At 44.2% G+C, this 25,188-nt stretch overlaps 1 non-coding gene across 1 annotated transcript; it reads right to left on the reverse strand.

Annotated features, from left to right (window-relative positions):
* Positions 1–18,521: 18,521 nt before the first annotated feature.
* Positions 18,522–18,681, reverse strand: LOC127584457 (U1 spliceosomal RNA). Its single transcript, XR_007958389.1, has one exon. It is a non-coding gene; the product is annotated as a U1 spliceosomal RNA (small nuclear RNA).
* Between the last annotated feature and the right edge of the window lie 6,507 nt (positions 18,682–25,188).

Here is a 25,188-nt window from a genome sequence, read left to right on the forward strand (position 1 = left end):
ATGATGTTTATATGTCAGAGTTACAGTGCAATGCTAGGATTCTCCAGCTCTACGCCATCAGTATTGTGTTTTATTAAATCTCAGTCCCTGTATGAGAGAGCTGGGTGTTGTACTGGTCTGTGTCCTCACTGGCCGGTGCTGTGCTCTGGCAACTCAGTGTGCTTGGAATACAGTGCCCGTGTTTTACAGAAGTGTGCCCTTGTTACACAAAATGACTGTGTCCACCCTGGAGTTTAGAAGACTCTTAGGAGACTGGATTGTGTTTTTCAGTCCAGTATTGGGCACAGGGTCAATCTGGGACAGGAGGTGGCCATTTGACCCATCGAATCTGTGCCAACTACCAGTACAACAGCCCGTTCTGTCCCATACACCACTCTCTCCCCACAGCTTTGCAGGTCATTCCCACTAAAGTCTTGTCCCTGTTTTGAGTTCCAACTTCTGTCCGCTGCAAAGTAACCCAGTGCCACAAGGTTGATTCGATCAAGCGAGTTTATTAGCAGTATACTGCGAAAGAATTCTCCTCAAACTCTCATGCAGTGTCTTTATCGGAGGTCTCCGCAGTCCAAAGCAGCAGACAGTAATTTATACATATATTTCACGCACACTTAATGAATTCGGCTCCACCAGTTTCGGTCAGGCCTCAGAGAACCAAAGACAGGCATCACACCTATTTTCCAACATAATTGAATTATAATCAAGAAATTCAAAGACAGGTATCGCCCTCATTGTTTAAAACAAACTTCCTCCAGTCTGTTTATTACACCCACCACCGTTACCGTCTAGTGTATTGGCCTGGCACCAAAGTCCCGGTAAACCAATTATCACCTCGCCCTGAGTAATTAGCTTGCCTGCTCTTGTTTGCAAGTTATTTATCCATCAGCTGTATGTATTGATACAGTCAGTCACAGTTTCTTAAGCCTTTACTTCCACATTCCCTCCTGTTATTGGTTCATGATAATCTAGACGGGCGCCGAGAAAGGGGCTGAGAGTTTATTAATAAGCACCTTGCAACAAATATTTAAACAGGCCAGCACAACACAACATACTATAATAATAACTATTAACCCCAGTACTCCATGCAGCAGGTATGATGACCACGATCCTCGTAGTAGCGCCCCAAACAACCCGCCCTCCTGTATATCCCTGCCTCAAGCTATCTACTTGCTTCTGAATGTCCTGAATAGCATGGGAAATGTTGTGGGACTCATCTCTCATATTGGTGACACATTCGTCCCCAGCTATGAGACATACACCTCCTTGCTGAGCCAACTGGTTGTCCACAGCATACTGGGTCTGCTGGACATAAAGTCGAGGCTCCGTCAGTTCCCGGTTCACTGCCTCCAGGCTCTTAATGATACTGTTTCGCAGCACGGCCAGTCCACAAATAAGGTAATTCCGTTTTTTTTCGGCTATATTTCCTGCCTAACCCTCCAGAGAGAGAGAGAGAGAGAGAGAGAGAGAGAGAGTAATCCGAAACCTATAGCCGAAAACGATAAGGGAGATCCCAACGTAATAGGATCCCTCTAGTCCTCACAGAACTCCTCACTAACAGACCGCAACACGTCTTCATCGGACATGAGCCTTCCGGGGGCAGGCGCTGGTGCCCGACCCGATCGTTCCCGTTGCAAACCAGGCTGGCAGATTGCGGGTGGCTGTTGTGTAAGTACCATTAAAGAGGCAGACATACCCTTCCTTAGCTTGGTAAGAGGTTACATTACCCGATTGCTATGGACTGGATATCTGAGAATACCAAGAAATTCCAACAGCGTTTCTCCCATGCTCTCTAAAGTAATTCTCCCTGATTAGCCATTCTAAAGAGACATTAGACAATTTTAGATGGGTTCCGTTCCATTCCCCAGAAACCCATCGCTCCCCTGCAAGTAATTCCACACATCTAGTGCAGGCACACTCACACTAAACCATCCACCCCCTAATCCACATATCCTCTCTATACAAGTGGTGGTGGCACATGAATACGGGTGCTGTTCGATCGCTATCCCACAACCCCATTCTTTGCCAAGCACTTATCCGGCAACACCCTCCCGTAAGTTCCCGTCTGCCCAATACACTTTGTTTTTGATTGTACATATTTTAAGAGAACCCTGGGGCTCCAGCTTGGTGTGACTACAAAAAGACTTTCCACTAATTCTGCAAAGAGGTAGAAAACGATGCGATTTCCATGTAGTTGCATATGTGCTTTGCAAAGCAAATTAGCCTCTATTGCCCACGTAAGAGTAATGGTAAAGAGTCCAAATTTAAGAAACATCATTTTCCTTCCGGCGGCCATCGTGTACAGTCACTCAGATGAATCCAGCGTTCCTGACCTTGTGCTTTCACAGCTGTAGGAGTGTGAACTAGTATCTGGAAGGGGCCCTTCCACCAAGGTCCCAGTTCAGGGCGCTCCCAATCTCGTATCAGTACCGAATCTCCGATTTCCAGGTCAAGCAGTTCCACATTCTGTCCTTCCAGTGGCTTAAAGGTAACCTCCACCTGTGAATGAAGATCCTGTAGAAAGGAGGTAAGTTGTTTTAAATACCTTTGTAGTTCAACCCCCATGATATTAAGGTGAACCAGGGTGGTTAGGGGCAGCTGGGTGTAAGCATTCCATGGAGTTCTTCCACGACGTCCATAGACAATTTCGGCAGCCGATAACCCGGTGGCCTAGTGGGGGGGGGGGGGTGGTAATTCTCATGTGGTATAATGCTAAGGGGAGAACCTTCAGCCAATTTAGCCCTGTCTCTGATACTAATTTAGTTAATTTATTCTTCAAGTTGCCGTTAGCTCGTTCTACTATACCCGCTGCCTGAGGGTGCTAGCTGCAATGGAACTGCTTTTCAATTTTCAGTGACTCCAACAATTCCTTATTTATTTTCACTATGAAGTGGGGACAATTGTCTGAACTTATCTGTCGGGGTACCCCAAATCTTAATATGATCTCTGTAAGCAATAACTTTACCACCGTTGAGGCCTTATTGTTGGTGGTTGCAAAAGGTTCGATCCGTCCAGTAAATACATCAACACTAATGAGACAGTACTTTAAACAAAGTACACGCGGTAGTTCAATAAAATCAAGTTGCATACATTCAAAAGGACAACCTGGCAAGGGGGTTTTGCTTGGGCTGCACCACACCCCTTTCCCAGCATTGGTGTGTTGGCATATAAAACACGATCTTATTTTGCCTTGTGCTGCTTCCTCCAATCTGGGGTGCCACCAGGTTCAGGGTAAAATGTTACTCATTCCCTCCTTGCCAAGGTAGGTGTCAGAATGCAGACAGTCAATAAGCATTGGTAACAAGGAATCAGGTATACATATTTCACCGACTGGAGTAGTCCAGAAGTCATGTGGCGCAGAGTGCGTACACCCGTGCGCCTTCCACACTTGTTTTTTCTGAGTGAGGGGCTTCCCCCGTAAGTGCTGCGCAGTGACCATATCTAGGGTGCCCTGCTTTGTTATCTTTGGCTTGCAAGCATCTGCCTGTTTTTCCGCAGTTGAAACGATTTTGGAACCCTGGTGTGCTGCCAATTTAGCCTCTGCGTCTGCCCTGCTATTGCACTGTGTTACTATGGAGGCGTCTGGGAGGTGAGCCGAGCATTTAATGATGGCCATTTGTTAGGGAGGAAGATGGCTTGGAGGAGGTTCTTTACATAAGCCGCATTCTTTATGGGGCTACCTGTGGAGGTAAAGAATCACCCCTGCGCCCAGAGTTGGCCAAAATCATGGGCAACTCCAAAAGCATAGCGGGAAGGAGTAAAGATGTTAGCTACTTCTTCCTTGGTTAAAATACAAGTTCTGGTCAAGGCAAAGAGTTCTGCTTTTTGGGCAGAGGCTGGGGGCTGCAATGATGCAGACTCGACAATGTAGGAGTCGTCTACTCTGGCATAGCCGCAAAGGCGGTTCCCCTGGTCGGTAAAGGAGGAACTACAGTCGACATACATGTTTAAGTCTGCTGACTGGAAGACCTTATCCGAAAGGTCCGGACAGGGTGTAGTCAAAAAGTGGTTCCGCATTAAACACTCATGTGGTGGATCGTAAAGATCCTTACGCGGGGCCTCTGGAAAGGTGGCAGGGTTAATGGTTGTACAATATGCAAAAGTTAGGAGTGGGTTATTCAGGAGCGCTTCCTCGTATCTGTTTAAGCCAGCCTGGGTAAGGTGTTGCATATGAGGAGCGGTAAGGAGTGCCGTTAAGGTATGGGAGGAATAAACAACTACCGATAGTTGCAGTGTTATATTGGAGGCTGCTGTTACTGGGAACTAGATGGCTGGAAGCATCTGTGAGCATAGCGGGAGCTCCCTAACAACTGGGTCCAGCCGAGTAGAGTTAAATGCCAGCGGTCTTTTTATATCCCCATGGGTTTGAGTAAGGACGACTGTAGCGCAGTCCTCCAGGATATTCACAAAAAGCGGAAATGGGCGATCATATTGAGGGCGTCCCAGGACCGGAGCGCAGGAAACGGCCTGGATGAGCTTATGAAAGGCCTCCTTTTGCTCCTCGGTTGGTTCAAAAGGTCCCACAGACTTTCCTGAAGCCAGAGGTGTGAGGTTCTTGGTAAGGAGGGCCACATGAAGTAGCCATCGTCTGCAGAAATTTACTATACATAAGAATGCGCGCATACCCTTAGTGGTAGAGGGCCGTGGGGTAGCAATCCTGGGTGCAATACGTTCAGGAGTGAGCCGCCGCACAGTAGCACTTAACAGGGTGCCCAGAAATTTCACCTGACGCTGGGTTCGTTTTACTTTCTATGGAGGTATTATGTATCCCCAAGCATGGAGTGTCTTAAGTAGTCTGTTGGTGTCTACGATGTTCGCGAGCTTGAGGGGCTTGCCAATAAAAGGTCATCGACATACTGGACAATGGTGGATTTATCAGGAGGTTACAACCCCTGGAGTTGTCTATGCAAAACTTGGGAGAAAATAGTCAGTGAGTGTATAAAAGCTTACGAGAGGCACGTCCAGGTGTATTGCTGACCTTGGAAGGTGAAAGGAAACAGGTACTGCGAGTCAGGTGTCTGGTGATCTGCAAGAAAATGCAATCTGCAGGCCCACAATAGTAAAAATACAGGAGTTGGCAGGGATGCTGCTGAGATTGGTGGCTGGGTTCAGGACTACGGGATGTAGTGGCTCCACTATAACATTGACGTTACGCAGGTCTTTTACAAGGCGCCATTCCGTCCATCCGGGTAAAATGGTGGGGGGGGGGGGGGGGGGGTGTGGGGTGTTGCAGGGGCAAGGAGTCAAAATGCTCTGTTTGCAGAATGAATCTATTAAATGGGTTATTCCGTCAAGTGCCTCTCTCCGAAGAGGTTACTGTGGGACGTAATGCATGTGTTCCCGGTCTTCCACGGATTTGGACTGGGGTCACTGGGGTGAATCCTACCTCAGCTTTAGACGCGGCCCATAAGTCGGGGATTGGCTCAACGGAAGGGAGTCGGTGGGGCTGATGGTGGCGTAAACAGCCTGTCACCGAGAAAGTGGTGAGGTAATAAGTCAGGGTCCCTTCTGGCAGTATCTGGGGAACCCGTAAAGGCCTGTGTCTGCCTGTGCCTCAAGTCGGTGGGCGAGGAATCCCAGCTCTTTCGGTTTATGACCCTCATTAACTGACAGGGTAACGTGAGGGTACATCAAGCCTGCCTGATTCCACAACTCATTAGGCACTTGGACTAAAATTGCTGCCCCCTCCTTACCTACTACTTCCCCGAAAATAGTGACAGTCACCATGCTACCCAGGAGGGAGTATATAACTCTTCTAGCTCTCTTGAGGCCCCTGTGGGGTCATAAGCTAGCGTCACATGTGGATCAGTGGTCTTCAAGGGTGTGTCAAAGTCTCCGTTCGTGAAGTCTACCGTCCACTAATAAGGAGGCTAGTGAATCCGGAGGTTCATATGGGGTTTCGGGCCGGTAATGGTAATTCCATCCAGGCATTGCATTTTGAGTCGGAGGGAGCAGAGCAGGTCCCTTCCGAACAAGTTAAGTCCTAGGTCTGGGGTGAAGCGAATTTGATCAGACATTCCTGATCTCCAAATTTCATTTGTAAAGGTTCGGTTAAAGGGGAGGATCTTTCCTGTCCCTCCAGCCCGCTCAATTTAACTGAGGCAGTTTGTAGTTAAAACCATGCGGGGCGATACAAGGAGCTTCGAGGGTCGAGGTATTTGCCCCCGTGTCGCTCATAAAGGGGATCGGTTCTCCCTCAACTAAGAAATTGACGATGGGTTCAAATAACCGGGTTATCGATGAGGGTAGGGTACATGAAATGGCTACTTGCCACAGCTAGTCAGGAAGGAAACGGGTTGCTAGTTGAGATAGGTTGTCGACTACCGATGGGGTCTAGTCTGCCGTTTGTTCGGTAGTGGGGGCCGTCCCGCAGCCAGTGGTCAGGTGCCCCGCTAAATTAGCATCCTGTCGACCTGATGCTCGCCGGTGTGGGTTGTTAGGGTCCCCTGTGTACTGGCTACTTACGAGGGGGCGGTGGTGGCTCACAAGGGACCCATACGCTGGTGCTCTTGGGTCGTTGGGGTACAGTGGATACCCTTTACCAGACCGGTCAACCACTCCTGGAACGCAAAACTGCCGCTCCACTTGAGATCCTGTACTATCGCAGTAGGGATATCGGGTCCGAGGTGGTCTCTGGACTACTTCCTGTTTAACTTTGTGGCTTTCGAATCGTGCCCGTTACTCCAGAAGTGGACTGGGGCCCTACTCATGGCTTGTCGTGTATGGTCAGACCAATTCATTTTATCAGTGCTGATAGAAAACGCCACTCCCTCAGGAATAAATTGAAATAGGTGGTGTTAAACTGGGGGGATGTATTGCCTCTGTTACAGGCATCGACCCCGCATAGGTACCGTAAAGTGAACATTTACGGTCCCAAAAATCTAGGCCGTCCTCACCCTGTTCCGGTCGGCATTCTAAAACAGTTATGTTAATTGGCTGTTGGAGGGTTTTGCGAACGGCACTTCTAACGGTGGTTACCTGGTTCCGAAGCGGACGGCCGCCTGAAAGGCTGTCCAGTCCGATAGTTCCCCAGGTGTTCTTTCCACCTTTCCGCCTCATTTGTTGTAAGGACCATGCAACAAAGACTGCAAAGGTCTTTGGGTATGGCCTTGTACATCGGAATTGTTCCGATCACATGATCTATGAATTTCTCCGCGCTGGTTTTTACGGTTGGGCACCTGACTCATGATTAGGTTTATCTCCTGAGGCTTCCAAGAGGTGTAGATTTGGATCGTAGGATTAGCGCTGGCTTATGTTGGATCGGGATTGGGAACATTCCTGTTGGGGAACTGTCGTTTAGCCTTGGCTCCCTTTACCTTATTCAACATAGGTGGTGGGCCAGGATATTTCGGGTCGTCATAATCAGGGGTAGAATCGGAATCATAATCGGTGTCTGTCTAAGAACCTGCTAAAGGTCTGTCCCCTACCAAAAAGTTCCGTCGGTTGTCTGTGGCCTTCGAGCCGTTTGTATGCGGACTTTCTGTCCGTCTAAGCTGATTCCTGGTTTGGGACGCTATAGGCCATGGAATTGTCCTTGGCTCTCAGTCGCTGGTGGTGAGAGCGGAACGGTTTGCGGACGAGTCGCATTCTTTGAGGGCGGCAGTGACACGGGCAGAGTTTATAAGGGATGTGGGTCGGACCATCAAATCCGCCTCATTGTTTCGTCCTTATCAACATCTTGGAACAACAGGGGCACGACGGACGTGTTTGGAGGTTCCTTCAGTTTATCCTTATTTCTTTTATTTTTTTTTATTCCTATGTTTTTCCTTATTCTCCTGATCTCCCCTACTCTCTCCCTTCTGTTCCTCTCAGCAACGTGGTCTCCGCACTGAGACTTCAGGACTTCCCAACTCTTAGGATTTCTCTTCTCATCGCACACACGAATTCCCCTTGTGCGCGCATTATGTTCCCAACTATTCTGCTTAGATTTACGTGTTAGGTCTTCGGCCGTTTTTCTCCAAGTAGACATTAATATTTTCCATTTTTCCCCCGTATTGCGCTCCAAAATCGTTCTTTCTGGCTTTAGGAACTTAACCGCATCCCAAGTTCCACCCTCCCCCCCCCCCCACCCCCATGGCCATATTTCATTTCCCAATTTTTTATTGAGGCATGCCGATAATTTACGGAAGTTATTCTCGTTTTTTTCGGATCGTTTTTACATAACTTGGATTGTGGGGTATTGGACCCAGACTTATCGAGAGTTTTCCCATTTTTCTTCCAGATCGTACGGTACAAAAAGCTGCGATTATCTACAAGATCGGTCTATTTCCTTCACCCACTTTAGGTTCCTGACCTTCCCGTAGGGGATTCCCCCCCTTAAGAACCGGTCGAAGGCAGGGTGGGAGTACCGGAGAACGGATCTCAAAACGTAGAGCTCAAAACCTTGAAATTCACAAACTTAAAATACAAACCTTGGGACTCGAACCTCAAACCCGAAACTGAGGACTCGAACCCCAAACGCGAAACTAACTTAACTGGGGACTCCAACCCCGAACCTGAAATTGCCTCAACTGGGGAATCGAACCCCGAACACGAAATTAACTTAACTGGGGGATTCGATCCCCTCTTACCTGTGTCACTCGGATAGGTTCGCGAGGAGTCTGTCAGAGGATATTCAACAAGCGAAGAGATCGATCAGGTGTCCGACTCCCTCAGCGGGATCAAGGTGAATCATACCTTGCGGGCCCTTCCGTCTCAGGTAGTCGTTACCCCCGTCGATCGCTCATGCCGTTTCCGAAACCTGCTCTTGGACTCCTGGCTAGCTCGCCTAATAGTCGTCTCGAAATTAAGTTCTCACTTCTGTCCGCTGTAAAGTAACACAGTGCCACGAGGTAGATTCGATAAAACGCGTTTATTAGCAGTGCACAGCTCAGGAGAGGTCTCTTCAGCACTCGTTAAGAGTTGCTTCCCGAGGTCTCTCCGTACAAAGGAGCAGACAGAAATTCATGCTGCTATTGTCACGAACACTTAATGCATGCGGCGCCGCGAGTTTCGGTCAAGCCACAGAGATACCGAGACAGACAATGCACTTAATGTCCAGCATAATTGAGTTATAATCAAGAGATTCAAAGACAGGTATCACCCCTCATTGTGTAGGACAAGCTTCTCACTCGTTGTTTATTGCACCCAGTACCCCTATTGTCTAGATAACGGGTCTGAAACCAAGGTTCCGGACACAGTAATTAACACCTTATCCATTGAGTCAGCAGCCTGCGTGCTCTTGCTTGTGAGGTATTTTCCCATCAGCTATATGTATGGTTACAGTTTTTAACCCATTACTTACTCAAAGGGACCGCTGAACTACGTAACATCAACGATTCTAGCGATCAAGATTATTCTGAATATGATCACTCATCTTCAAAGAATTATCATTTGTAATATTAGGTTCAGCACATGGGTTGATAAAATGAAGTACGTGTCTTCAAGTTTGCGGTAAAACGAAGAATATGTCGAGCTGGTTAGTGGGAGGGGAAGATTTACCTGCCCTGTTGCCTTTCGGATGGGTATAGTGCTGGAAGTGATTGTCGTGGTCGGGTGAGATGTAATACAATAACGTTCTGCTCTATTCATCGTGCAAAACCCGTCAGAGCCAACGCTGGAATAGCGCAGGTAACGCACACGATGAATTGGTGTTCAGACTGGTGGCTCGTCGTTTTCAGATAGCCAGAAGGACAATTACTTCACATCAGAAAAATGGGCCATTGGACCTGAAGCACGGAGTCTCTCCCACTGATCGATCTAACCACCTAGTCTCACGTTCTTGATAATCATTCGAGATTCTCGATTTTTTCACGCATTTACTTTCATAATCCTTTCAATAATACCGAGGTTTTTATCCTTTCGCAGTTTACTCCAGGCTATTTCCTGACACTCAATGCTTAAATCGCAGATCTCCAATCGTGTTCCTGTACCAATGCTGATTTTTGTCCTTAGCACTGGATATATTTCCTCATATTCTTTTTGCTTCAGATCATTAAGGCGTTTTCAAGCTCATCGATCAAAATGTTGAAAATTATTAAAAAAAAATAAAGCCAACAAATGCAATGAATTCTCCCAACTTTTTAACAGGTAAACCACACCATGATTAAATCAGCACTAATTAGAATTTTAGAGCCTTTTCTTCATTTGCCAGGCAACACTTCCATATTTCCGACTTCTTGCCACCTGGTCTCACGAATGTGAAACTCTCCGAGCTTCCACTCGATGGAGTCGTTTGGTTTCAGATTCTTTGTCAATCTGAAACTGCTATTTATCCACCTGTGTTTATCCGGATATCCAAGGCATTTTTGAACTTATGAGTGGACGATGGTCACGTTCATGATATTGACGGTCGGAGAAATAACGATTGTTGAAAACTGTGACGGTGGTATGGATGACAGTGGTATGGAATTTTAATCCACCTAATGTTCACTGGGACTACTTTAGTATGGAATATATGGAGCGATCAAGAATTTTAAGATGCATCGAGGAGAACCTTTCGATCCATAACATAGATATTGGTCTTCAGCAACTCAGCTGGGCACGTGAGTGACCGCTCGCTGGAGAGCATTTTAGAGATAATGACCCGAACAGTGCAACTTTATAGGTAGATATGTGAGGGGAAAGGGCGGTCGACATATTCAGGTTCTGAATTGGGGGAAGGTCTATTTCAGCAAGATAAGATAAGATATGGAAGATGTAAACTTGGAGAAGCTAGCTGAATGTGGGTCAAGATAGCACAAGTGGGAATAAGCGAAAGGCGAGAGTACAGTTCCGACGTTTTCAAATGAGGGCGAAATGTACGGGCAGCAGGTCCAAGACATACTGCATATCAAGGCATATCGAGGACTGGGTAATGAATGGAGGAATCACATGGCAGGAATAACGCTCCAAAGGCAAGGGTGACGCTTTAGGAATATAGTAAGGGCAACGGAAATTAAAAAAGGAAATAGGAAGGTCGAAGTGGCACCAAATGCCCTTGGAAGACTGAATTAAGTGAAAGCCTATGTTTCAAAATGAATATGTTAAGGGAAAGGGCCTCACCGGGGAAAGAGTAGGGCATTTTATGGACGGAAATGACAATGAGTGTGTCGACGCAGCCGACAACTGTCCACTGGATCAATGCCTCTTATAATCTTGTACTCCTCTATCAAATCACCTCTCATCTTCCTTCTCTCCAAAGAGAAAAGCCCTGGCTCACTAAATCTGTCCTCATAAGACCTGCTCTCAGTCCAGGCAGCTTCCTGGTAAATCTCCTCCGTACCGTTTCTGAAGCTTCCATATCATTCCTGCAATGAGGTGACCAAAACTGAAAAAAATACTCGAAGTGTGCTCTAACCAGGGCTCCATAGAAATGCAACATTACCTCGCGGCTCCTGAACTCATTACCCCGACTAATGAAGGCCAAGACACTATACGCCTTTTTTAACAACCCTATCAACCTGCGCGGAAAACCTGAAGGATCTACGGACGTGGACCCCAACATCCCTCCGATCCATCACACTGTGAAGTCCTGCCATTACCCGTGTATTCTGCCTTCAAATTCGATCTCTCGAAGTGTATCACTTCATACTTCGCCGGGATGAACTCTATTTGCCACTTCTCCATCAAGCTCTGCATTCTGTCCATAAACTGTGGCAATCTACAGCAACCTTCGACGCTATCCACAACACCACCAACTTTTGTATCATCAGCAAACTTACTAAGCCACCCTTCCACATCCTCAACCAAGTCATTTCTAAAAATCAAGAAGAGCAGGGGTCTCAGAGAGATCGCAATATGCAAACTGGTAATGTTTTTGCTACCTTACTGAGAATATGTCAACCAGGTGTTTGCTGCACAGATATCCGATAAATCCAGATCACATGCTCAGATCCGTGTTACTATTTGAGCAACCACGGTGGACTGAAATCTCATGATATCCCAACCAATAATAATGCAATAAAGATTATAAATTAATCGCTGTTGCATAATCTGCTGAATGATTTTCCGGGATTAACGCTGATAAATTAAACAGTGGAATCTGGACATAGTTGTCGCATTAACTACAAATTTACAAAAATCTTGAAAATATCTGTTTTGAAGATGAACGTAGGAGTAATTGGATTTGCATTTTATTTGTATGTCTTCCCTTTTAATGCAAACATATATTTCACTCCATTCTTCAGCTCCTCCCTGAATTTCCTCTGTGTCAATGCATAGATACACGTGTTTGTGCAGGTACTGAGAAATGTCAGCATAACCCCACATTGCTGCAGGATATAGGTCGGTGTGCTGTAATATTTGTCTGTGTAGGAATAGTTTTCAACTTGCCAGTTCACAGAAAGTACAACATAGGTCATCCACAATAATATGAAATTGGCTGATAGAGCGAACAATAAAATCATTGACTTTCTCCTGTTCTCCACCTCTGGATCCTTCTGATTGTCGCTGCTGCTCCGGAGTTCTCGGCGGACTCTATTTGTCACCATAATCCTTCTGACAGTTAAAGCATTAAACAGCAGAATTAAACAGATTGGTAATAACGGTGTTGTGATACTGTCAAATAACTCGTAGGCTCTCCACTAGGGCGACGTAAAGTATTCAGCTGTGGAGACGCAGCGCCATGGATCCACTGAATAGTAACATGGAACAGCCTTGGCACAAAGCACTGCACATACTGTTACTATCACCAGAGTCGCTGTTCTCTCGGTGCAATGTCGGTTCCGCAGTTTTTGACAGCAGATGGCGACGTATCGATCGAAAGTGAAAACGACGGTCAACCAAACAGAACTGTCCCTGGTTGCGACATTCAGGACAAGTAGCACAGAACACGCCGGAGTTGTGAGCAAGAAATTAGCAAATAGATAGATATAATTAATCTTCTCTAATTTAACAGCAACGACAACCACCATCAGATCTGCTGCTGCCATGGCCATCAGGTAGTGAGTGATGCATTTGGATAGACCACATTTCCCGTGGGATAGGATCACAATCGCCGTTAGATTAACTGAAATAAATGTTAAGATACGTTATTTACTACCATTTGCCACAGATTGGTCAGTGCGACTTTGCCTGGAGTGATCGTATTACTGTCTGGAGAACCGCGAGGGTACAAACCCGCCTGCGCTGACAAGATGGGATGTGGATGCACGATCATACTAACACGCCACTGCCGACGTTCAACTGACGTCTCGCCATTTTCAAGTTGAAGTCAGCCGACAGGAGGGAAAGCTGGAGGTTGAGAGCAAGGTGACCTCGGCCGATTCTGTTAAGTAGTGAAGAGAGGGCCGGCCATCGAGTGCAGTCCCTATTGTCTCAATGGGGAACTGCACAGACAGCAGAGAGATGTGTTTTAATTCCACATCACATGACGTATTGTACTTCAAATAAACTTACTTCATGGCCTTGCCGTTGAAATTAAATTCTTCAATAATTCTAACTGCAAAAACTTCTTCAGTGTATGCATTTGATGAGGGCAGATATTTGGAGACGACGGGGAAGCCTTTTGACCTTACAAAATATCAAACGGCCCTCTCGTGTATCCGGAAACAGGGGGACGGATAATCCTGGTTAAAGTGAGCCGTCACTTTCTGTCCGCTCCGCCTCGACGAACGAAGATACCAACGAGGTGTCTCGAATGTTGCAAGCACAGGGAGGAAGTGATCAATAGTGCGAATGAGCACTGCGCGGGACTGAAATTTAGCGTTGCCGGGAGAGGCGTGATCAGTGAAACAATTATGGGAAATGACCATGTTCAGGGGAAATCTGTAAGAATTTGAAAACAATGTCCAGACACAAAAATCAAATAATCAGAAAATCTTTGGTGAGATGGTAACATGTAAAACGAGAAAAGAAGTGTCCAATGAAGGGGATAGTTCCCGTAATAGAACCTCTCCCTTTTGCTGAAGGTGGCGCTGAAAGAGACAAAGAGTCAGTAGCGGGTAAACGCCTACAGGCGCTGCTTTGAGGACAAAACTATTCTTCTTTGGAGAATCACAGATAAATAATTGACAGACAGAACTCTTCTTAAAAAATCAAATCAGTTTTCATTGGCTTGACTGCGCTTTTCCGCTATCATGGAACACCAAAAAAGCAGGTCATGTTTGTTGATGGAACCCCAAATGTTACCAAGCTAACACAGAGGAAATATTCAAAATAGAGGTTCTTCAGAATGATGGCCACATTGGTACGTAATTGGACTGGAATTCGAAAGCGGGGTGAAGTTACATTAACATTAACTTGTTTCACAGAATGACACGTGAATGTTGTGCTTTGCCCCATTAACTTTAAAGCACACTGATTGCGGAGAGAGGGTGCAATTATAATTCCCGCTGTTCGAGATAACAGTAGAGGACAAACGACATTTACATGGACAGACAGGAAAAGCTGGCAATTGTTTCGGATTCAATTGAGAGCTGGCATGTATCTTTTTTTAACAGTAAATGTTCTGGGTATTCTGAGGGCAATTGTGCTGGGACTGCCGAGATCAAAAATGGGTATCACGGCACAGAGTGGACTGAGGAGTGACCGGGCCTCAGATGGCAAAACACACACACAGTGGCGCCGGTGAATCCTGGCTACCTTTGACTGGTTATGTTGCTACGGAATCTTACTGACTGCGCAGCTTGTAAACATATTTAAGTGCTTCTGGGATTCGGTGATGTTAATAACAAATGAGTAATATATGCTTAGATTGATAATAGATTTGTATAGATCTGTATCAAAAACCTTACTCAAATTCCCATGCAAAACTAAACCCCTGAAGTAATATAAATTGCATTTTGAAAACGAAATAGCAACAAAGTTTTCTTTGCAATCTCCACTGATTTACATGACACATTGGACTGTGAAGCTGGAAATAAAGACATGGTTCATCTACAATGCCCCAAGCGTGATACAAAGACGGCGCCACCAAAATCGCAGTCAGTTCCAGTACCTTGCCAGGAATACCGACTGCTGCAAGTACTGGACAGTAAATTCTGACGATGTTGTAAATTGGTGGGTATCCCATTTTCTATCGGAAACAGGTATCAGTTGTGCGAAACCTTCCAACTGCCCGCATGCACTGTTTCAAAGGAGCTCTTATCCCCCAGGAGGAACGGCCATTAAGGCAATTAGTGCATTCCTCAGTGACATCAGACAGAATCCACTCAACAAACACTTAGTGTCAACTATTTTTACCCATTGTGTCATTGTGTAACATATTTAACTCTTCAAAAATTTTCGAAGGAAGTTAATTTAATGTTGCTTGAACTGAATTTTTGTGGAGAACATCAGTGGACTTCAACCTGTTTTACGATATCTGAATCGTTAAACAAACTTTCTCATTTTTTTTAAAATTTTCTTATAACAAACGCGATCTCCTTCAGTTACTGATCAATTATATTATTGTTGGTATCAGGTGGAGTGAAAGGATGAAGTGAGTTGAATGTCGCAGGTGAAATGTGAGATATGCCTTAAAGGGGGAGCATTGTTTAGTTGCCGTCTTGTTTTTCCGGTGGCTTTGGCGGTGGAAGGGATAGGCACAAGTAGTTGATTTAGAATAAGTCTTACTGCATCTCCGAATGTTTCATGATATCAACCAGTCCAACCAATCTGAGAACATATATAAATGCTCTGTATTGACAACTGGTTGTCCATAAACTGGCTGCAATGTGTATACAGACCTAGAGCAGTATTTTGCAGGACAGAATGAGGCCATTCGGCCCTAAATAATTGGACCTTACCCATTGAATGACCTGACCAAATATCTCAGTAGCGGTGGACGTTGACGCAGACTACTTACTTCTGATATTTTATTGACTTGCATTATCTTTATAAATATTTCATTGCTTCTGAATCTATTGTTAATTCTGCTACGTCATTTCCTGTCCGAACAAATCTTTCCAGCAAAATAACAATCTTCTCTCGTGCCGACATACGGATACTGCAGTCCCCACATATGATCAAGGACTCAGGAGGAGTCTTTGCGTTATGTGTTTGCCTGCTGAACAATGTTCTTGAAATTAAAGGGCAACAGAGATAATTATGCAATATATTTTAATTCACATATATTCAAAACACAAGCATCAAATGATGATGAATTTTTCCTCATCGTTCACCTTCTCTCTGAAACTGCTCCTTTCATTCTCTATGTGACGGTGCCGCATGGACGACCCCTGAGTCTGTTATATGCCAAATCTCCGCCCAATTGTCCAAACATTTCCTCACATTTTTCAATTAATTGCTGAACCAAAAATGCCTGTTTTATTTAAATTACATTGAAATGCGTTTCACACGTGTTTCATCAGCTTTCTTTAGTATTCGCGTAGGCACGGCAACAACGGTTTCCAATACTTTATCAGCACCGTTCATGAAATCAGTCCTGGACATACTGAATATCTCAGCAATGCTACCACGCTTTCACCAACCATTCCTTGCATTCTGGGGCAGGATATGTAACACTGGGAAATAATGACATCGATAAATTAGACAAAATGCATTGAACACTTTGGCGACAGTGTCTCGATAGTATTCTGCACTTGCTCTGCATCTCCTTTCAACGATGTCATCCATTTATGTTCTTCAAAGAGGCTGAATTAACATCCATTGTTTATTCCGAAAGCTGTGTGTGGATTTCCACTCCGCCTTTCTGCCGGCCTCTTTTACTCATTTGATTACAACGGTCCCCTGTCATTTTTGCAATTTAATGTGGCCTAATGATTTCCAACGAGCAATGTTAAACTGCAGCACCGACTAAGGCGCAATTTATGCCTCATTGATGCATTTTAGATAGGACAGTTTCCAACTGAAACTCGGCTTCCGGATGCGTAATCGTTTCCACAGTTTTTGCACATTTGCTTTTCCATAATCGAAGTCGACCTGTTGTGGTATCTTGGAGCTGACGAAATCTAATGTTTAATACTTAATACTATTCCGTTTTTATCCAGATATCGAAGCCATGTTGTTAATCTATTGAGAGCATCCGAAATATAATACAGAATAGAGCATAGGGAAACTCGTAATTGGACTGTCACCCAAAAACGTCAACCCTGAAATCTTAGCTCATGCTTGACCCCTATCAAGGACTTGGCTTGAAAAATAGAGTTCAATTTCATGTGTGCCGCGGGATAACACCGCTCTCCCTTCACAATCGTGTAAGACCCGCCCCGAAACACTAAGTAGGTTATGCAGGGATCGATAGAACTCGAGACGCAAAAAGTTTCAATGATATGGCGGGAGCTCTGGAACAGATGACTGAGCATAGATTAGTAGCAGTGATAGCAGTGAATGGTGTAGTGGATACCAGCTCCTATTTTATATGTTCCAATGTCTGTATTCGTGTTCGGCGGGAGAGACGCACTAGGTAAATTACTGATAAAACTGTGAGTTGTGTCCGGGATGTGGAAGAGCACACGATTTGCTGGGTTCACTCCCCGGAATCAACACTCAGGCGTCCGTGAATTTCAAACAATGAAGTGAAATTCCCTGAGAAGTCCGACCACAGCTTTGAGTAAAATCGAACCGTAAAAACCGACGTCGCCCTGTGCCCCGGAGGGATGGAAACGTGACATCTGGTCGAGATAAATCATCTCCTATAATTGCTTCCAACTGCCAGGCACACGCCACTTCTTATATTATCTTTTATTTTATTCATTTTTGGGATCTGCGCAGCGATGGCAAGGACACTGGGTGTGCAGAAATGAACTCTGAGGGAGAAAATATCCCCTGGGATTACTGATGGGCCCGATCTGTCGGAGTGAAGCTGTGGAACAAGCAACTGCCGGTGTGTCATTGTAATGTTCCATTTGGGGGAATTTTAAAAAATCGCCGTTATTGGCTCGGAAGCACCAGCATCAGCTCGCTGATACAATGCTCTGCTTTACTAAAATATGGTTCTGATCCAGTCAACATGGTCAGGAAAATCATTTGAATGTCCATCTTGCTGCTGATGCCAACAACAAATGCAGGAATATTCAACAGCTCCTGACATCACTCGGCACCGACCTCAGTTTGAAGGCAACATCTGCTCAATTTATCCAGGAAACAAACAGTTCTCACAAGAAACAGAATAATGTTGTCACTTACACTCCGTTGTTGCGATGCGCTGGAGACAGCAAACATCGGCTGTTTTCCTTTGATACTAATCACAACACCGTATCAAAAAAGTTCCCGATATCAGTAGGAAAATCTCCTTTATAGTCATGATCATGTATTTCCTGCTGCATGACGTTGTTCACCACACTCTTTAAACGTTAATCATTACCACGTCAAAGGGTTTTGAACAATGTTAGCGGCACATGCAAAATAGTTTTGAACTTGCTGTCTTCGGCATCATGCCACAATCTCATTCGAAGCAGCTCGCTTCTCTTTTATAGAAGTACAGGGAATGTGGGAGAGTTACACGCCGCCTTTATGCTTCAATTTCATGCAGAGTGCAAACCATATTGTGACCAGTCAGTTATAACCAGTAACGTCTCCACCGAAGACGCTCACTTTGCCTTTGGACGTTTCCGTTACGACAAGAGCAAAAGGAGAGGCGCGGAGAAGTTCAGTGCAAGTAGAATGTAATCTCGTTTTGACTGTAGATCAGAGTAGAACGCGAACGCCGTTCTCACCACCACACATTTCACAGTCGTGTGTCCCACATTTGAGACATGGCAGGCGTCAGCATGCCCGGAGTGCAATGGACGAGCCTCAGCCCCGGAGAACACCCTGCAGATCATTGCCACTCCCCTGCCAGATGTGTATGCTGGATCCTACGAAACACCGCTATTCCGTATCGATCGCTACCCGGGACAACAAGAACGGCGGTGGAAGACACACACAAAAAAAGGAACAGAATCTCTGATAGCCGGGCCACATAAAGAGCGTCAATGAGCTAATTATAAACACCTACAACTGAAATATTGGGAACTAGGCATCGGCTGGCACAGAGCGTGGAAAACATAGTGATAATAAGCGTATGAGGCGAGAAGTAAGAAACAAAAACACAAAGAGAAAGAGAACATGGGAAGAATGAAGTAATTCACGAAAGGAAGAAAATTCAGCAAGGAAAGCGACGTCGTTTGGGAAAGAAAACAGAAAATGAAAAACATCAAAGACACTTCATATGCTCACATCGCGCGTTTCAATAAAAAAAGGTTCTTTCAATTAATCACGTGACCAGTTGTGTAGATATTTTTTCGGGATCGAAATATGGTCTCGGTTGGGAACAGCTATTAAATAATGTGTAACATCATTGTTAAAGTAACAGTTTTCTTTGCTCTGTAAAGCTGTGCTTGTATAGAGAAACTAAAAAAATGCTGAAAACACCTAACAAGTCAGGCAGCTACTCTGGAAACAGGAACATACCGAACAATTGCGTTCGATGGCCCTTGCTCTGGACGAGGAAATAGAGAAAACAAGTTTGTTTAGAGTTGCACATCCTCTGGTGGAAAGGATGGCACAAAAGGAATATCTGTGATATGCTGAGACCAAACAAGTTAATGTGGTAATTAAAATACGAGTGTGTTTTTATTTTGTGTTGTGTGTTGTTGGGCGTGCTCAGGACAACCAGTGTGTACAAAGGTAACAAGAAAGAAAATGATCAGAAATCACGTTTGGAGTTGTAAAGTTCGATATAGAATCAGAGAGGTTGCAGAATATCTATAGGCAAGATGAACTGTTGCTTTTAAAGCCTGCGTTTAGCCTCGTTGTAACGGTGCAGGAGCGCATGGACAGGTAGGTGAGAGTGCGAGTGGGAAGAGGAATTAAACAATCAGGCAGCTGGAAGTTGAGGGTCTCGGCTGTGGAAGCAACGCGTGTCCTGTGCAAAGCATAGACAATTGTGGTCCTGGAAACGAACTGGTTAATTCATTTCCCATTTCCATATCTTGCATTATTATTCCCAGATTCCCTTCCTTTTGAAGCCCTTCCCAATTGGTACATTTTATTCAATACCAATAACTCTCACTCTCTAGTTATTTTGTGGTTGGTTTTGTTTTGGTCAACAACGTTTTCGTCATTACTGCAACATTTTACATTTTGTTTCGTCTTTATATCTAGCTCCTTTATACAACTAAATGCTTTTCTTAAGGTTGTTACTGTCTTTAAATCTTTCTGGTAACCACGGATATTGGTTTTCCCTTGAAAAATCCTTCGCCTTCTCGTTGTATTCTGAAGCAGTTTCGTAATTTTCTGCCAGTGCCTCTTCACTGCTAATCCGTTAATCTATTTGCCACTTCTTTTTTTCTCGGTCTGTTTTGATGATCTGACAGTTTGAATTCATTTTAGTGACAGTGCTCATTGTATGCCCTGGTTTCATATAATTATGCAGAATATAAGCGACATGCGCGGAGTAACTGCAGTCAGTTGAGGAAATGCTCTATCTTCCGGGCTGAAATGGGATTCACCAAGTGAACTTGAAACAGTCAGTCCCAGCTGAACTATCGTCCGCCCAATGGGAGGAAATCAACAGCTGCCCACTGAATGGAAGGTGGGAAGTGTCCTTTCGTGACGCCAAATGATGTCAACGACAGAAGAAGAGAACATAAAAAAACAAACAAACCACACAAATAGCAGCTGAAGTGGGCCACCGGGCCCCTTAAGCCTGCCACACATTCAATGTGGTCATAGCTGAGCTATGACAGCCTCAGTTCCTTTCCTGCGCGAAGCCCCCACACCCTCAATTCCTTCAACGTTGAAATATTAATTTCCAGCCACTTAACTATATCTAATGATACCTGGGCAACCTTCCACTGTCGTTAATTCCAGAGATTCACACATTACTGGGAAAACAATTTAAGACGCACTTAAGTTTTACCGATTCAGCTCTTTATTTCGAAATTAGGCCACGTTACTCGAAACCGTCTGGCAAGTAAACATAGCTTAACATCTACCCTATCACGACCCAATGGGATCTTTTCTCTTTGATAATGTCAACACTAATTCTTCCAAGCTCCAAAGTTTTTCAGGCACAGACCTCTTTGTCTCTCTTGATTGCACAACCCGATCACGTTTTCTTTTAAGTAATAGTATCAGATCGGCATTCAGCTTCCCCAAACGGGAAGTTCAACGCTAATACTGAAAGCTTCACACTGTTAAAAGCCTAAAGGAATATATACAATGAAGAGATAAAATGGGCTTGTAGGGACCAGTGACTATAATGATAAAAATTCATCAAATACTTAAGTGTGAAATCAGAGAATAACATCTGTGCAGGGCAAACTGTGGAGGCATAACGCAAAAGGTGGCATGATTCAATTGTAATGACAGCAAAGAAGACGTTACGAATATTTAAATAACTAATCTACTGCTTATAAATTGATATATCCCTCTAAGTCAAAATAAATGTCAAGAATTCTTCGGATTCTATTTAGTTTGCTTGAATTGTGATGTTTAATGAAGTTTGAAATACCATGAGAAATAACCACAATAACACACTGCAATCCAATTTAATCGTTCCCCTTGCGGTCTCTGACCGCAGCATGCCGACAACCCCATTCCAATCCGCGGATTACCATTAGAGCTACGAAGGTCAGAGGAGATTTGGTAGGGCCAAGATGTCTGGAATTTCTTCCAAACTGATGCGGCATTTCGATCTACAAATATGTCACAATCCCCAGAAAATCCTTTATCAACGCAGCCAGCCGTCTGAAGTGCTTCAAACAGGAAGTCAGCTATTATTTCCTGAGTTATTGGAAGAAAGTTTGATGGCATTCATCGTAATTCACAGGTTCGCTGAACAAGGATAGATACCGTTCATGTACATAAGAAGTAAAGATCAAAAGCTTTGTTGATAAGAATGTTAATATTCGATTTAATTAACTGCATCATATCATTCTGAATTCGATGACTCCAATCACTTGATGGAGTCTGTAATAAACAGGAGTCCCCACGGGAGTGGGATCAGTAAAGGACAATCTGGGCGATTGTACAATGATTTGCAAGAATGCAACTGCCTGAGGAGAATTATGATCGAGAAAGACTGAACTGTCTCGGAGTCGTCGATCTTGGAAGGGCACTTGAGAGGGATCTTTAACTTACGGTGTAGTTTCGTGGCTGAGACATGGATACTCTGCCTCCAGTGCTCAAGCACAACTGCCCCACCCGTTATAATTGTAAACTAGACACAGCCACACTTTTATCTCTCGGGGTTCCATGTTATTTATGAACATATGAAAACGCAACCATCGTCACGGCGATGGAAAAAGGTTTATCCTTCTCGCCCTCGGAAAATTAATGTCAACTTGTTCTGACTATAAAGGAAATAAATCCAATAAACTTAATCACAAATTAGACATAAATCTCTTTAGAAACGGAATGCTTAGAATTTAGATTCAAATTCAGTGGAAATATGCTAAATTATAACGGAATTAAATCCTTAAAGGCGTGGGTCTTCATAAGCGCCGGATCAAGAATGTGCCACGATTGATCAATAGAAAGTGATATTGTGGAGACTGAAAGCAAAGATATGGGATAAATATACTGCCCTCTGATCGAAAAGGAACCGGACCAGCTGACGTAAAGTGTCGTCTCCTCCTTTCTCTCAACAAATATAACCCAGAGACACTATCGTGTTCGAAGTGGGCAGTGCATTTCACGAAACAGAGAGAATCCAGATACCCTGCCCCCTCCATATGTACAACAGACAATATAAGTCAGAACAGTCCGAATTAGACTAGGATTTCTTTCCTTAAACTTCAGTTGTCTTTCTGTCCTCAAATGCGACCAGTTTCGATGGACATCTTGGTTCGTGTTGCGCCGAAGAGCCTATTTGTGTCCTGTCTAATCTATGACACCATGACCCTACCACAGTTCCCTGCACATAATTACTGCCACCAACTTTAAAAGTCTGAAGCACATTTCGCCACCTCCAACAGTGTCAGTTAATCTCATGTTCACCCGATGAGATAATATATATGTCGCTGGTGCATAATTCTTCTGTACCGTTTCCTGTAGTAAACGGAATGAATTTGCAAGTGATGTGTAAATAGCAATATACTGAATATTAAAGGCCTGCCTCTAAAGATTTGAGATGTATTTAAATAACGTCCTGCTACCAAAGATAGAATCTGGCCATATATCTGCCTCCGCTAACCGTATGATTGCCTTTGTTACATTAAAGGCCAAACGATCCACTTTGCTTAAATGAAAGGATCCAATACCCCCTGCTACTTTTCAATGGTTCTCTCGAACTGTATCATCTTTAAACTTGGAAGAAATTAGGATTGGCACTGTTGATCCTTCGCTTAAATTTGAGGAAGTTTGGAGTCCATTGATTCAATATTTTCGCATGATATAGATCCCCTTGTAATAACCTTTCAATTTAGAGGAATGGAGTTGACGACATAATACTGCTGTGTTTTTATTGAGAAATATTAGTCCAGTTTTTTATCTGTTTTCTTTGGAATATTTTTTCTTTAGCTTAGTTTGGTTTGAGATATTGTTTATAATTTTTCTTACTGTTTTGGGGATTTTTTTCTTTCTTTTAAATTTTATAATAAATCTTTTTCTTTTATATTATATTAATTCACTAGCAGATCGTTGGATCTGCAGATTTGTTTATACTTTGTTCTTCTTTATGATTATCGATGTTATGATTGTTCTCCTGATCTCTTTGCATTACATGTATAAACATTGATATATTAATCTGTATTAATTTGAAAACTAATAAAAAGATTGAAAAAGAAAAGAAAATAACGTCCTGCAAATTCACCATGTTATTTCCAAATAGTACTTGAAAACTCACCGAAATTATAATCCAATGTGCATTTTTTTACACAGCTGACCATTTAATGCAACTAGGTATTCCACTCCATGCTTTAGCTCCTTCCTGCACTTCTTCTGCGTCGGTTCTTAGATACACGTGGTGGTGCAGTTACGGAGCATCTGCAACATAAACCGAAATTACTTCAGGATATATATCGGATGCTGACATACTTGTCTGTGTAGGCATAGCTTACCATTTGCCAATTACCGGAAGGAACGACATAGGGCATCATAGTAAAGTGAAACTGGATGACATAGCGAACAACTGGCTGGTCCGGAAGGTAAAAGAAACGGATTCAAAGAAACTTCAATTAAATTAAGTACAGTATTGATTTAGTGGTACAAGGCAGAGGGGGGAGTGGAGGGTTCTTCTTTTCAGATTGGAGGAGTGTAACAAGTGGTGAGCCGCTGGGTTCTGTGCTGGGTCCCCTGTTGTGTGTCTTATATGTTGGTAATTTGGATGAGAACGTAGTTGGCATGATTATTAAATTGACAGGTGAAACCTTCATTGGTGGTAGAGTGTACAGGAGCAAGGCTGTCTAGGATTTCAGCAAAATATTAACGGACAGGAAAGAGGGCAAGAGGATGGAGCATTGAACCTATTTACCAAGAGTGTAGCGATGTAGTTTGTGGAGATAAACCAGGTCAAAACATTCACAGTTAATGGCAAAGCAAGTTGAATAGAGAAACCTTGCGGTACAAGTAAATTGAGGAATTCTATACTGCCAAGATGAGGCTAAACGCAAACTAGAGGCACAGCGCCTTATATTCCACCTGGGTAGTGTATAACCCGGTGTCACGATCATTGGATTCTCCAACGTCCGGTAAATGCACCCGCACGTCCTCCTTATCCAGCGAGACCCCATCATCCTGTCTCTTGCCGCTCCTACTCCATTTCTATCTGCTCATCACTCACACACTCCTCCCACTTGCTCCTCTCCTCCAATACTCCCATCTGCCCTCCCCCCCCCCCGGCTTCCCTTTCTTCCAAGCGGCACCATCCTCTCCTGTCAGATTCCTTCATCTTCAGGCCTGCTTCACTTCCAAGTTAACACCTCTCAGCTTCTGGAACTATTGCCACTTTCTCCTCCCCCACCTGTCTATCAGACAACCTCCCCACCCCACATGCAACCACACGTAGTCCGCCTGCTCTTGGTCCACCCTACCCACCGCCTTTTTAACCTGGCTAAATATTCTCTATCTTTCTGTCCTGATGAAATGTTTTGACCCGAAAGTCAACTGTCCATTTACCTGCACAGACTCTCCCTGACCTGCTGAGTTCCTCCAGCCTTTCGTATTTTGCAGAAGTAAATGCTTGAGTTAAACAATGTTTTCCAAAATTATCCAAAACAATATTGCACTTTTCGGTATGTTTCACGCAGTACAGAATTTGTCAAGCAATCTACACTTGTTCTGTATTTACCAGATTTTCCCCAAAGAAGACACATCCTCACAACATGATATGATCCCTGTTATGACCGCTCTCCGTTTTATAGATTTCCGTCA

The sequence above is a fragment of the Pristis pectinata genome, chromosome 29, assembly GCF_009764475.1.
Source record: "Pristis pectinata isolate sPriPec2 chromosome 29, sPriPec2.1.pri, whole genome shotgun sequence".
In the NCBI taxonomy this organism is placed as follows: domain Eukaryota; kingdom Metazoa; phylum Chordata; class Chondrichthyes; order Rhinopristiformes; family Pristidae; genus Pristis; species Pristis pectinata.